The following is a 15,781-nucleotide window of genomic DNA, read 5'->3' on the forward strand; positions in this document are numbered from 1 at the left end:
AATATATAAATATATAAATATATAAATATATAAATATATAAATATATAAATATATAAATATATAAATATATAAATATCTAAATATATTTTGGTTTAACATTCAAAACCATGAGAGACAAAATAAAGAAAAAAAAAAGTCATATCATTGACATCTTCACTGCATGTAATAGTTATATAATGTAAAAAAAGAAGAAAAAAAAACAACAGAAAGGAAAAAAAGATACCAAGTAAACAGAATAATTTGACTAGAATTGAAAAAGGTATTTCCTCCCTCTGCTATTTAGCGTATTAGCATATACAGAACGTTTCCTTTTTTCCTCACATTCAAAAATAACCTAGGTGAATATACAGGACATTGTGACAGCACAAGCAGGAGTGGGTGGGTGGAAGTAAACACCTTATTGTGAGGCAAGTGAACCTTCTTAATTTATTCATCTATTTTTTTGCCAGCTCATAGTGATCATCCTGAAAGTGAAAATTTATAAACAAATGCAAAAAATATTTGCAATGAATGCACATTCTTGAATTTCAGACTACCACTAGAAGCATAATTCTTTCTACATTTTACATAGGGCTCTACTAATGAAAGAAGTCTCAAGTGACTGGATAAACAAGATTTTGTTCTGTTGGTTGTCACAGTAAGGGGAAAAGGATCCACTGCAACAAACATTGTTGTGCTTTCTGTAAATACACTGTAATTATGTAATTATGAGCATGACTGAAAAACAGAAAACCTATTTGGAATTCCATATGCTTCTTTAGGGCAGCATGATATATTTAAGATATTCTTACTTGTAAGGCACTAATTAAAAATAAAGTTAACATAATTTGATAGAAAATATAGTCTAATGCCTGTCTTCTTGGTAAAAGTTATTGTTTAAATCAGAAAATACAAAGATGAAGTAAGAAAGACATTTTATTTTGAAGATCAGAAACTTTTGGACATTTTATTTGTATTCTCAGAAGGATAACATGCTAGTAAAATTTGTACATGAGAACATGACATACATAAAATACTGGGGATGGAGGGAAGATTGGAGGATTGAAGGGGAAAGCCTAGGTATCATGATAATGCAACAGTATGATTTTTCCTGTTTTACTCTTGGAAATTGCACATAGGTTTTTGCTTGGTTATATTTTTGTGTTTGTTTGTTTGTTTTCTTGTTTTGTTTTACTTATGTATTTGTTTAAATTAATCTCTAGTCTATTGTACAGGTGCTACTTCATTTTTCAGCCTTGGACAGGGAGATCAGCGTCTGGAAGAAAGGCCTGGCTGGAGTACTGTCTTTTGTGAAGACCCGATTTGAAGGAGTATCTTTGAATTTGGACCACCAACTTCCAGTTTGGAATGATGAGTAAGAACATCTGGAATTTGAAGAACATTTTTGTGTACAACAGAGGATTTCCCAAAACTTGAAAATGCATTTCAGTTTCACTCTGTTGAATGCATTAACTTCTCACTAGTTGTTGTTTGCCCCATATTGGTAGTGGGGTTTGGGGCTGTCCTGCTGAATAAAAGCAATGAGGAAAGATATAGCAGCCCATTCCTATCTGACATATATTGTAAATAGTTCCTGAAGGTATTCAAGGCCAGACTGGATATGTCTTTGGGCATCCTGCTCTAGTGGGTGATGATCCTGCCTGCAGCACAGGGGTTGAAACTAGATGATCTTTGAGGTCTTTTTCAACTCAGGCCATTCTATGATTCTATGAATGTGAACACATAAATTAACACATATTTACACGTACAATTAAAAATGCACAGGTATATCTATCAGGAATTAAGGTCATCTTTAATTTTCTTTAGACATACTGAGTCTCAGAAGTTACTTAAGAGCAAAGGATTTCTCAAAATGACTTCATCACCTAGAATGACTAGCATCATAGAATGGCTTAGGTTGTAAGGGACCCTAAACATTATCCAGTTCAAATCTTCCAATCCCCATGCCATGGGCAAGATTGCCAGCCACTGGGTCAAGCTGCCAAGGACCCTATCCAACCTGATCTTGAATGCTTTCAGAGATGGGCATCCACAACCTCTCTGGGCAGTAAATAAGTGTTGATTATTGAATCTTAAAGAAAAACCACTCCCCTTCCCCTCCCAGCTATTTTGTATAATGTCATGTTTAAAATAAAATATGCTCCTTTGTACTCGAAAAATTGGCTTCACCAAACAGTGTATAATTTCAAATTATGAAGCCCTTTTACTATTTTGCACTTAGAGATACAACTTGAAAACCCAGAAAATCAATATATACTTTGCTACTTGTTTACAACCAAATAATTGAAATATCAGAAGGGTGGTGAGCTATGGAGACTTTCTAATGACAATTCTTTCAGTACAAATGCAGATCTTAATGTATTTGGTACTACTTTTGAAAGTACTTTCTTTAGCACTCTGCTAAGAATATAGCTGTGTAAAATGAACCCCTGAAAACCCCAATGGCCCTTTTATGTCATCAGCATCTAAAAGGAAATCCTCATTGTTCTCAGGATTACTGCTGCATATAAGCCATAGAAACTCCACGCAGAGAAGAATATTATACAGATTCAGCCCAAAGTGACAAGACTTGTGGACAAGTCTGACAGCTATAAATGAGCTGTTACTTCTTTAAAGCTAGGAATAGTTTCAGCTGAACTCTGGTTCCTCTAAAAAATGAAAATAAAAAGAAACTGTCTGTATAAGGGAAATAATTCATGTTTTCACTTTTAGAGAAGAAAGGATTCTCCCTTATGATATAAAATCAGGAGAATCTGTAGGTGAAGAACAAGTCAAGGTTAATATAAATTATGTATCTGCTATTTAGTTGCAAGGCAGACAAAAAAAATCCTGACTTTCTTATCAAAGAACGACTGCAATATTATTTCAAAGGTATTCACTGTCATTGTAGGATTGTAGTTTTATAACGGGAGTAAGCATGAAGGTTGAACAGTTTACTTAATGAAGCACTAGCCTTTCATCCCTAGAACTACAATTTAAATCCATCTTTCAGTCCTAAATAGAATAAGTGGCTTCATCTTTGTCCCTCATGGACAGTAATTTGACACAGTTTAGATCAACTAACATCCATTTTGTCAGTGGAACACCAAACTTCAACTACCATGAAGGTTGAAATCTCACTTTTTAAGTAAATCACTTTTAAAAAATATACTTTGTTTGCTTAAAAATAAATAAATAACAACAAGTAAAATTATACAATGTAGATTCTGCTATAATCTCCAGCTTTTCTCGTTGTAACTCCCATTGCAATAGAAATTTTCTACCTCCATCTTCAGTATTAACCCCTCTAAAGTCCAGATTTTAACAGTGAACTTTGTGTTATCGCTATTATTTCATACAAAATGCTACTGAAAGCTCAATTCAGAAAGATTATGGAGTATTTTACACATATTTCTACAACCTTCTCTTTCCTTTCTCCAAAATTTCATTTCTCTCTCTCTCTCTCTTTTTTTTTTTTTTTTTTTTTTTTTTTTAAGAGAAAAAGTATACTTTTTCCACTCCTAGAGTCTCATTCTACAGCAATTTAAAATGGGTCAATGTAGATCATGAACACTTAGGCTTGAATTACTTCACCCATTTCTTTTTCAGTTTTTTGCTATTCTTTTCAGAGATCTGTCTGTAATAGTTTATTCTAACCGTACATTTTCAGCTCCTATTTTTTTTTTTTCTTAAGTTTCTATAAGATTTTTTGTCTAGATATGAAACTCTATTTATCTTATGCACACTACGGTGACATCTGCTTGAGCAAAGACCTAAAGAATGGTTTTATTTCAATAAGAAATTTTACCGAAGCATGGAACTATTTCTCAGTTATCTAATCTAGCAAATTACTTGCTTTTGTTCTTATTTTCAATAATATGAGTCATTTATATATTTATAACTGATAGGGATAAATCTGAGAATGTTTGTAGATGTCAATGTAGTGATATAATTTTAACAGACATAATGAATATGCAAATTACTTTTTGTGTGTGGCTTTCCACACACAAACAATGATGGTAAGAGACCCTGTAGCCAAATCTATCGGAGTTGAAAGATTTGCACTGCAAAATCATCTGGTGATTCAGTGAGCTAAATTTAGCATTGGCAAAATTTCAGTTTTCAGGCTATATGGCAGTTTCTTTTTAATATCAGTGAATTTTCTGAGCATTTCAGCTTCCAGATAAAGAACTTTCAAAACTGATTTTCTTCAGGAAATGTTAATCGATTCTCATTGTGTGTAATGAGTTAGGAACTTTTGTGTGTTTGTTTTTGTGTGTGTGTGTATGTGTGTGTGTGCAAACATAGAAAGTCTGCATTTCAATCACATACATCTCCACTGACTTGGGTTAAGGTCGGTTACATACATAATACTGCTTTGAAAACCTCTTTGTTTCTTCATGTCTGTCTTTGTAAAGATGAATTCATAGTCCCCTCCTCCCATGATTTGATGGGAAATTTGGTTTTTAGTGATTGCATCAGTTGTTCCTTATGCATATTTTGCAGTCTGCATTTTACTTCAGCTTGCTGAGTTCTATCAGAAGATTCTGTTCCTCTCTGAGTAGTGAAAGCTAAGCTCTCTTTAATGCATGTTCACCAAGGGTTTGCTAAGAGCAAAACCTGCCTTAGCAAAAGCAGCTTCAAAAGCATTGCATTTTGATTAATAGCAGATTTGTTTTAAATACTGTGTTTATATAAATAAAGTTATAATAATAAAAATAAAATTATAAAAATAAATGTATAATTCATAAGTTATCCAAATGCTAATTTTATTTAGCATTTTACTCGTATATTCACTAGAATATTCACTTTTTTTTTATTTAAAAAAAGAACCTTAAGGAGTATTATCCTCACTTTGTTGCTTAGATGCAATAGTAGGAATAGACAGTTGATTTCTGAATGGGTCACATCTTGTTTGCTTTGAAGGCACAATCTAAAAGCAATTTAAGAATGAATGTCTAGTAATTAATGTAGTACTGAAAACAAGATAATGCTTTTATCTACTGCTGACAGACAATAGCATACATTTATATAATTCATAATTAAACAATATCATGAGTGTATAGAAAAATGAAAAAATTGTTCTCCCTTTCCCCAAAATTATAATATCCTCATTGTTGTGGACAGAAAAAAAAAAAAAAAAAAAAAAAAAAAAAAAAAAAAAAAAAAAAAAAACCTGTACATTTTCTTTTAATCAATAAGGTATTCTTTTTTATCTAAATTCAACATACCTTATTCACAGCTATCCTAAAGCAGTCAATGAACTCAGCACATGGAAAAAGAAAACACTGGAACACTTTTTCCTCTAAACAGTATGATAATCCAGATCATTGTTGTCGTGTATCAAGATACATTCTTCCAAGAAAACAATTTAAAAGGCATGTTACATGTGACAGTGATGGTTTCCTGAACTCAACCCAATTCGGACAACACGGAAATATTTATTACAATTATCTGGAAGTTGATTACTTCTCTGAAAAATAGACATATATTTAGACTAATATTTTCATTTACTTCTGTCTACAAAATCTTTCCTTTACAACAATAAATTACGAAAACCCTTTTACACGGTAATACTTGAATAGTAGCAAACTCTAAGCTACTTCTTGGGGGAAAAAACAACAACAACAACAACAACAAAAACCAAAGATGAATCCAAGAACTGGATTTGACTTTACATGACACTTAAATTCGCCCTTCTAATCAACCTAAAATACCACAACAAGGAGCATTTAAAAGAGTTCATTTTTACAAAGTCTGTTCAGAGGCTTTTTCTCATAAGCTTTCAAGAACAGAAAGGCCATGACATAAACACTGTCCTGTCTGCAGAACAGAATCTAACAGATTTTGCTGTTCTGTTTATCATGAGAGATTCTGATAGCATCGGATTTAATTATTAAAGGTCTTGCTATTTGACGTTAAGTATTCATCACTAAATACTTTTGACGGAAGGAAAATCCATTTATATCCTCTGATTATCAGTTACATTTACGCGCTATAAAAAATGGTTATGCTTTGATGTTTTCTACGAAGTCATGATTTTTCAAGGAGATGCATTTGTCCCACCTTAAGGTATAGGCTATACAGCTGACATCTGTTATTACCTATAGGTCTGGAGTATGCTGATCCATAAAGATATTACCAAAGAAAAATCTATATGATACTAATAAATTAAAAGTGACATCCACCTCATCATCATCATGAAAGGAAAACAGAAAAGGTCGTGGAAGCAAATATCTCATTATCAAGTGTGACACAGATTTAATTTGGGTAATTTTTCACGGATGTTTGCTTACTGGGCTCTGGCCTTTACATTTTCTTGTTTCTTCAAATATCTAAAGCCAATGTTGTTAATTTCTTATTGACAAAGTATCTCTACAATAAATGAGTAATAAATCCAACAGTGTCCTCATATGTTTTCAGTTTGTTTGTTTGCTTTTTTCCCCTCATGTGCAGAGGGAAGAGCTATTTTTTCAAAATCATTGGAGCAGAAGCTGTTCACTGTTTTGCTAAAGAAGAATCTGTTACAGAAGTGGAACTCAAAGCTGTAATCCAACTATGTTTTATTGCTAAACTACTATATATTCTAATTCTAAGAATTTTTATCTAAATTTGTATATTTATAGCCTATGCCTTGGCTTCTCTAGTCAAGAGATAAAAAGAGAAAGAAGAACACAAGAGAGAGAGCACTTCTTCTTTTCTGGCTGTTAATGTTGAAAGTCAAGGAATAATACTTTGGATTATTTGATAATTCTGAATTTTTGATATAACATTTAAAAAGATAGTCTCACTCAAGTGTAATAAAATATGTAAATAAAAATTAAAACAAACAAAACAAAACCCTGTTTGAACATTTCAGGCAATTTTACAGCTGAAATGAGTAAAAGTAGAGTAAGTTTCAGCCAGAAGACTCATGACTGAATAGGTTTTGGAAAATATCTTGATTCCTTGGAATAATATTCAGAAAAATCTTTTATAACCATGTCATGGTTATAGTATAGTATAGTAGAAGTAGTATCTGCACTCAGGAATCCCTAACCCTGATTCAGAAATGATCACTTGATAGAGAATTTCATCTTGGATAGATAAAATGTGATGGACATGAAAATTTTAACATTTTATTGTTTTTCAAAATTATAATTTTTTGAAAAAGTTTTTTTTTTTTCTTGAAAACCTCTGACATGCAGCACATTTTATATAACATTTATAATAAGAAATAGTTTAGCCTCTTGTGTTTTAAATAGGTAAATAAATTTCAGCGTAATATTCCTCAGGAATTTCCATACATTAATGTTGCATTTTGCTATTTATTCTCATCACTGATTTTAACCATGAGTGAGGAAAACATCTGTTTTTCTGAAATTATTCTTAGATTTTTTAGACGTGTGTACATTTAAAATTGGGATGTTTTGTTTTTATCTAAAGGTAAATATAGAATACCTTGTATTTTTAACCCTTTTTATAGACTTTTTTTTTTGCAAAGTACAGATCCGCAGCAGTGCTTCACAGAATATTTCACTTTATTTTGTAAAATATTATTTACTGCTTTTTGTAAAATGTAATTACAAATGTTTTACTTAAAACCATTAGAATTACAACACTCCCTCTCTAAGAAAAGGAAAAGCAATTCCTTTGTTCACTTTCATAAATTACCTATATATTGTCTGTATGTTCACTTTGATTCAGATGTATACATCTTTTCCCAGTCATTTTTATCAAATAACGTCCCTAGACATACAGTGAGTTAAATTCTTACGGAAAATCTCAGTCCTATGTGCTTTGTTTTGTTTTGCTTCGAGTCACTTAATATCAAAGCATACCTTCAATTGTCTGTGAAGTGCAGAGCAAATACTTCCATAAATCATAGCTCAAATTTTCTTTATTATGCATAACGGTTAAGACAGATTGCCAACTAAATTGTTGTATCTTTGAGTGCTACTTCAGTGACCAGAAACAGAGTTTAAAATGTCACAAGAAAAAGTGATAAGCAAATGTTTTATTTAGTACAAATCCTCAACATGAAACTCTCAAGTGGAAAGGTTACATATAAAAGCCTATCTAAAGCCCCCAGGTGGACTAGCTAGTGGAATCCTGCCAGAATGGTCCTCAGGGGGCTCTGGGGATTAAGTCCTCTTTCTCTTGGATAAGGCCTGGCAAAGGAGCTGTCTCCAGCTGAGAATGTCAAACCTGTTGGAGGTTACTTTGTGATGTAAAGCAGCTGTATAAAAGGGAAGTTAATTCTCAGCTCTCTCGAAGTCACCCATACTTTATTTTGGGAACTGAAGTTTCAAGTGGCCAAAGGCTAATGGTGAAATTAAGACATTTCCCTGATAAAAGGTGAAGAACGTGAACCCTGTGCCAGAAAAACTAAAAGACAGAAGAGAGGGTGAAAAAAAAAAAAAAAAAGAAGAAGAAAAGAAAAAAAAGAAAGAAAAATCTGAGACTGTGAGAGGGGCTTTTAGAGCTATTTTCAGAAAGTCTGTATAGTCCCATTTTCGGGATTTGGAACACAAAACTTGAGTGAAATATTGTTTTGTCTCCATTGCTAGATGTAAGAGAAATGCAAAACATTTTAAATACAAGGAATTCAAAATGTTCATCTTTTTTAAGAGTAAATTATCAGGTTGTAATGCCTAAGAATCTGTTACGGCTCAGAAAACAATCAGTAGTAACAGTCACACTGACTCTCATAGTTATGTCTTAGGATATAAAAACAAAGATGTTGAGGAGAGTTGGCTACTCTTCAAGGATGCCTTCCTGAGAGCATAAGAGCTCTCCATCTCTCTGCATAAGAAAGTGGGCAGAGGAGGTAGGAAATCAGCATGGCTTGGCAAGGACCTTCTGGGCACGCTGAGGGCAAAGAAAGGTACGTACAAGCCCTGGAAACAAGGCCATGTCACATGGGAAGTGTACAGGGATGCCATCCGGACTTGCAGATGTGGGATCAGGAAAGCCAAGCTGCAGGCAGAACTGAACTTGGTGAGGGACATGAAAAACAGTAGGAAGACTTTCTACAGGTACATTGTCCAGAAGAGACAGGCCAAAGCAAGTGTACCTCCTTTGTAAAAGGAGAACTGGCTTCAACGGACAAAGAGAAGGCTGAAGTACTGAACAAGTTCTTTGCCTCAGTCTTCACTGGCAGCCAGGATTCCATTATTTCTCACATCCCTGAGCCCTGCATCCCTAAACCTCTAGGTGGGGACTGGGGTGGTAAATCCCCCCCTACTGTGAGGACAGAGCAGGTTTGACCCCACTTCATGAGACTGAATGTGTACAAATATATTGGGCTGGATGGCGTGCATCCCAGGGTTCTGAAGGAGCTGGCTGAGGTGATTGCCGAGTCACTCTCTATCATGTTGGAAAAGTCATGGCTGTCAGGTGAGGACCCAGATCACAGAATCACAGAATCACACAGATGACTGGAGGAAGGGTCATGTCACTCCCATGGAAAGGAAGAAGGAGGACCCAGGAAACTACAGGCCAGTGAGTCTCACCTCTGTGCCTGGGAAGATCATGGAACAGATCGTCCTGGATGACATGCTTAATCACATGAGGAATGAGCGTGTGATCCGAGACAACCAGCATGGCATCACCAGGGGAAGGTCATGCTTGACCAATCTGGTGGCCTTCTATGATGGAGTGACAGCATTGGTGGACAAGGGAAAGGCGACTGATGTCATTTACCTGGACTTGAGCAAGGCCTTTGACATGGTCCCCCACCACATCCTTATCTCCAAATTGGAGGGATGTGGATTTGATGGGTGGACCACTGAATGGTCTGTCTTGCAACTGGTGCTCTTTAACATCTTTATCAATGACATCGATGACAGAATCAAGTGCACCCTCAGCAAGTTTGCTGACGACACCAAGCTGAGTGGTGTGGTTTAAACAGTAGAAGGAAGGGATGCCATTCAGAGGGACCTCAACAGGCTTGAAAGGTGGACCTGGGTGAACCTAATGAGGTTCAACACAATGAAGTGCAATGTTTTATACTTGGGCCAGGGGAATCCCAAGCATCTATACAGACTGGAATGAGAAGTCCTTGAGAGCAGCTCTACAGAGAAGGACCTGAGGGTCTTAATGGATGAAAAGCTTAACATGAGCCAGCAGTGTGCCCTTGAAATTTGGAAAGCAAATGGTATCCTGGGCTCCATCAAAAGAAGAGTGGCCAGCAGGGACAGGGAGGTGATTGCTCCTCTCTACTCTGCTCTTGTGAGGCCCCATCTGGAGTACTATGTCCAGGTCAGGAGCCCCCAGTACAAGAAAGACAAAGAGCTGTTGGAGAGGGTCCAGAGGAGAGCCACAAAGATGATTAAGGGACTGGAGCACCTCCCTTTTAAGACAGGCTGAGGGAGCTGGGCTTGTTCAGCCTGGAGAAAAGAAGGCTGCGGGGTGACCTCATTGCAGCCTTTCAATACCTAAATAGAGTCTATAAACAGGAGAGGAATCAACTCTTTGAAAGGGTAGATAACGACAGGACAAGGGAAATGGTTTGAAGTCGAGGGAGGGGAGATTTAGGTTGGATGTCGGGGAAATTCTTTACAGGGAGAGTGGTGAGGTGCTGGAACGGCTGCCCAGAGAGATTGTGGATGCCCCGTCCCTAGAGGTGTTCAAGGCCAGATTGGATGGGGCCCTGGGCAGCCTGGTCTAGTATTAAATGTGGAGGTTGGTGCCCTGTATATGGCAGGGGGGTTGGAGATTCATGATCCATGAGGTCCTTTCCAACCCCAGCCATTCTGTGATTCTGTGACTCTGTGATATAAATCAGTTTCCAAGTAGGAGAAAGAGCTGTCAAGACAATTCTCTTCTTTAGCAATAGAATAAATATGTAAGATAAAAGCACTATAAAAAAATAAATTAATTCCAGGAACCATGCAATTGATTATTAAAGTACTATTGTGAATGTCGAACTTAGAAAATTAAAAAGCTAACTGGCCCCCATATCTTGCCATATAAATCCTTAAATAAAGCCTTAAATCATACTGTTATCTTCAAGATTAGTAGATGATACTTCTTCATGACAAATATATTAACATATATTTGTATTATTTTGAAAGTGATAAACAGCTGAAACTCATAGTAGGAGTTTGATTATGATGAATCTCAAGAACCTAAGGAAAGTGAGTGAACAGAGAATTGCGAGGAATCAGAACTTGCTTGGTGGATAAGAGGGATGTAACAGTCATGACATTCCTTTAATTTCTTACACGTGGCATTCTCAGAAGAAGAAAGAGACTAAACTGAATCACTATGAAGTAGGTTATGATATTCCGTGCTTTCTTTACATCACTGTACCTTTATATCACTGAAATGATACAGGAATTAAAACATGCTGTTTTATGTTCTACAGGTCTGGACCATGCCTGCATAAAAAGAGGGCTCAGGTCCAATTCCATACACAACCTTTTTTCACATTCTTTAGATGGAAATCTAAACTACTTAGAAACTAATCATTACAAATCTCAATTACAATTGTGTAGAAAAATAGATATTTCTGAAGTATGGTTCATATCATTGTATACTCATTACTTCTCAAATGAATTTCAATCTAAAAGTGCCTGGCTTGCTGCACTGGTTTTAAAGAAAGAAAATGGGAAATACCTCACAGGAAGGCACCAAATAAAGTGTAATTAAGCCTCTCTATAATGAATAAGTTGTAGTTAAAAGTGGGATTACACAACAAAGAATATATTTTTTACAAATGTTTGTACATGAAATGTTACAACCTTTGTTTTCTGTCAAACAGTATAACAGTCTTCCTGAGAACTACTGTAGCTGAAATGGTAGGTCATGTTAATGATGACAAGGTTTGAAAATCTGAAGTGTAGTTGGTATGAAACTGGATGAAAGTAGTCAAATACTCAGAGCATGTTGGAAACATCATTGTCAGATAACAGAAAAGTTCGAGTTCCTGGCTATGAAAGCACTGTGAGGCAAAAGTATCTGATGACTAGACAACTCATTCATTACACCCAAGGAAAATTATCTTTTCCTGAGGCAATGGTCACTGGAATTTGCAGTGATCTTAAGAACACTACAGACAGACATCTCACTCCACCATTTATTTTCTAAAATCATAAAAATAAATAATCATGCAAGGAAATTGTTGTACAGACATTCTAAGAGCTTGTCCAGTACAGGAAAGAAGCTGTACTCCCACACACCAACAGCTTCAAGAGAAATAAAACAAAATTAAATCAAGAACATTAGCAAAGTTATTTTCATTTTTTGTCGGGCATAAGATTAAATTAGTGTATACACAGAATACAGAATAGAGTGTAGTTGGACCATAGACTCATTCAGTTTGTTCATTTTTCATTAACAAAGCCTCATTTCAGATGACAGTGTTTCATACTTTAATGCAGAGTAGTCACAGACATTGCTGAGGAGTTAAAAGTGCAAAAAAGTATTGTAATCAAGAAATGCAGAATCAGACAGGGAAATCAGCAAATACTATCTTGACTGTGTCTGTGTGTATATTTATGCTTAGAGATAGGAAAATGTATGATCTAACCAAGTGAATTACTATTTTCCCATTCTTCCTTCAGACAGGAGTGATTACCACTGATTACATCAAGAGACTGCTATGACAAAAAAAAAAAGATATTACTTGGGTATCATTTGTTCATTCTGGGAAGCATGCCAGAAGGTTAGGCTAGTACCGTAAAACACAAACACTTACAAAAGTAATACCATTTGGCTACTTGGGAATATATTAAGCAAATCTAGCGGTACAACAAAGAAGTTTTCCAAAGTGAAGGAAATCCAGTAAAGACATGCAAAGTACTGCATTTACTCTCCGGTATATACAATAGACAGGGAGAATCTGGGTGAGACAAAGGATTACAGCAGGTCACCTGGAGTCAAAATGCAGTGCTAGCTGCAAAGAAATCAACAATATAATTCCATTCTGAAATGGATTAAGAATGAACTTTTTGTTTAGATTTTGCTCTGATCTGGCAATAGTCTAACTTTGGCCTATATCTCAGAATCATAGATTCAAAGAGTGGCTCAAGTTGGAGGGGACCTTAAAGATTATCTAGTTCCAATACCCCTGCCATGGGCAGGATTGCCACCCACTAGATCAGGCTACCCGGGATCTCATCCAACCCGGTCATGAATGCCTCCAGAGATGGAGTACCCATAACCTCTTTGGGCAACTGTTCCAGCTCCTCACCAAACTCTTGAGTGCAGAATTTCACCTTAACATCTAACCTAAATCTACCCTCCTTTAGTTTAAAGCCTTTCCCCCTTAACCTATCACTAGCAGACCACTGTAAATAGTTGGTCCCCCTCCTGCTTGTAAAGCTCCCTTCAAGTGCTGGATGGTCACAATGAGGTCTGCCTGGAGCCTTCTCTTCTCCAAGCTAAATAATCCCAACTCCCTATGTCTCTCTTCATAAGAGAAGTGCATAGCTGACATGCATCATAGTTTACTTGAGAGGGGTAAAAGTTGCGTTTTGGAACAATTAGACTTATCAGTCCAGATGTGGTATGCAAGATAAACTCACTTTCATGTCACTTTGGCACAAGGAAATAATTTATCAATTGTGTTAATTATTATGTTAATTATTGGTATGCTGCATCATATCGCTCCTGGTCAGATAATTGACTACAGTAGGCAAAAATCTCCTCTATATTCTAGGTGAGGCAAAACTTGAAGAAACTCTTGTTATGATAATTTTTCAGAGGTGTAAAACTGATGAAAACTGTGGGAAAAGTTTGAAAACTCATATTGCAGCTTATAAAGAAGGTGATGCAGTTGCAGCTCGTCACAGAGAATGTCTTTGGCTTCCCACAATGATGCAAAACACTTGAGAAATGGCAGGATGGGAAACGGCTTTGGAATATAGGAGCACTTATTGTGGTGCGTCAGCTTTGTCTGCCTCAAAAACAAAGGCAAAAGATGAAAAATACACCAGTCCACTTTCATCTTTCCTGGATTCAATGAAATAATGGACATAAATGGACTGACCCATTCTCTGCTTCGTATAGACTGTAAATAATAACAGTGAACATACATTTGGGTGAGTTTTGATTTTCACAAATGAATCCAGCATTTTCAACTCTTTTTGTTGTTTGAAAATGCTACACAAGTTGAATTTTTTACATTATCTATTATTTATGCACTATGCTCTGTTTTTCTTTTCCACTGTAATTCTTTACTCTTTTTTCTTTAATTTGGTTGTTGGGTGCCTTGCTTTATTCTTTTATTGTTTGAAATTAAATGTATCAGTGTTCACTGTGTCAGATTTGAGCTAGGATATAGTTAATTGCCTTTGTAGTGTCTGCTATGGTGCAATGTTTTGGATTGAAGATGAAAATATTTTGATAACGCACAGATGTTGCTGAGCAGTACTTTCACAAAGTCAAGGAGTTTTCATCTTCTCATTCCACCATGCAATGTGTTTTAACCTAGTATGAAGCTAAGCACCATATGTTATGCCATTATTCTGACCATTTTAAAGATACACAAATCACTGCAAATTTCTGGGGTTTGTCTTGTGTATGCCAAACCCTATTTAACATCATCAGTGGTAAGAAAATTTTTCTTGACTTGATAGAAAAACTACTACTACTACTACTACAGTCAATTCATTCCCTAACCTCTACAAAAGACATTATGAAGAAAATTAACTGTCCCAGCTAAAATCAGGAGAGATTAAATTTTATAACATAAAGATTTAATAAAAAAAAAGTTCTGTATAAATTTTCAAAACTCTTATGGATATCAGACTTATTTGGCCCAGCAGTATTTCTGTAACCGATAAGGGCACCAACAGTCTTGCTGATGTGAATGAAAGCCTGGAATTTGATCTGGTTCATACTAAACCAATAATTGTAGGCACTCAACCTTGGAAGACTGAAAATACATCTAAGATAAAAATAATTTCTTCTGTCTTTAGAAATCATTTATAATTGAACAGAATAAAATAATTTAAGTTTCTTTAAAGCAAAGTTCTATGTCTTCTTCTGGTGAGATCATTGATTTGGAAGCTCTTGATTTGGAAGTTTTACATCATGATTTGAGTGTAAATTTATGTTTATAAAGTTCAGGTTTCCATGAAGTAATGACAAAATCTGAATGAATTATCTTTACAAAAGTATCTCCCTCTTCAGCAATTTCACAAATGTAGTTAACATTAACACTTGGAAAATGAATGTAATTCATATACTCCACTGCACCAAATTGAGAATGCACTCTATCACAACACTTGATAATTAAGTCATCGTGATGTATTTTTTAACAGAACAGGCTGGATAAGAAGAAAATCTCACTACAAGATATTCATGGATAGTTTGCACGCTAACATTGTGAGGGTTATCATTTATTCTTAAATAAGAAAACTATTGCTTTTAGAGTGTACCTGTTTTTAGCAAGATGTTTCATGTTCAGAAGTGTCTTAGACATAATTAATCTCCTGCAAGCACATTTGCCAAATGTTTAGATTAAATCTGAAGCCTTAATGAACATTTATCAGTTTGAAAGTGCACTGCTTGTGTGGCAATATTTTTCTTGTTTCAAACAGTGGAAAAGAAAAACTGGGAAAATATATTTCCTGGGAACAAGCTTCAGATTCCTACAGAAAGGAATCCTTACTTATATTAGAGCAATCTACTCTATGCACAAAATACTGATGTTGCTAATCTACCCCAATTTTTCAGCCTGAATTTTTAAGCTTTCCTCCCAGATCCAGTAAGTATCATGAAGGAAACAAATCCTGTTAGTCACTGCTAAGCAAAAGCGGCACTGGAAAACAAAGTGATCTCACAAAAAAACAACCACCTGAGGGGGGGGGT

Source organism: Centrocercus urophasianus, unplaced genomic scaffold (genome assembly GCF_019232065.1).
Source record: "Centrocercus urophasianus isolate 14NV4802_14NV808 unplaced genomic scaffold, USGS_Curo_1.0 seq_10, whole genome shotgun sequence".
Taxonomy (NCBI): Eukaryota; Metazoa; Chordata; class Aves; order Galliformes; family Phasianidae; genus Centrocercus; species Centrocercus urophasianus.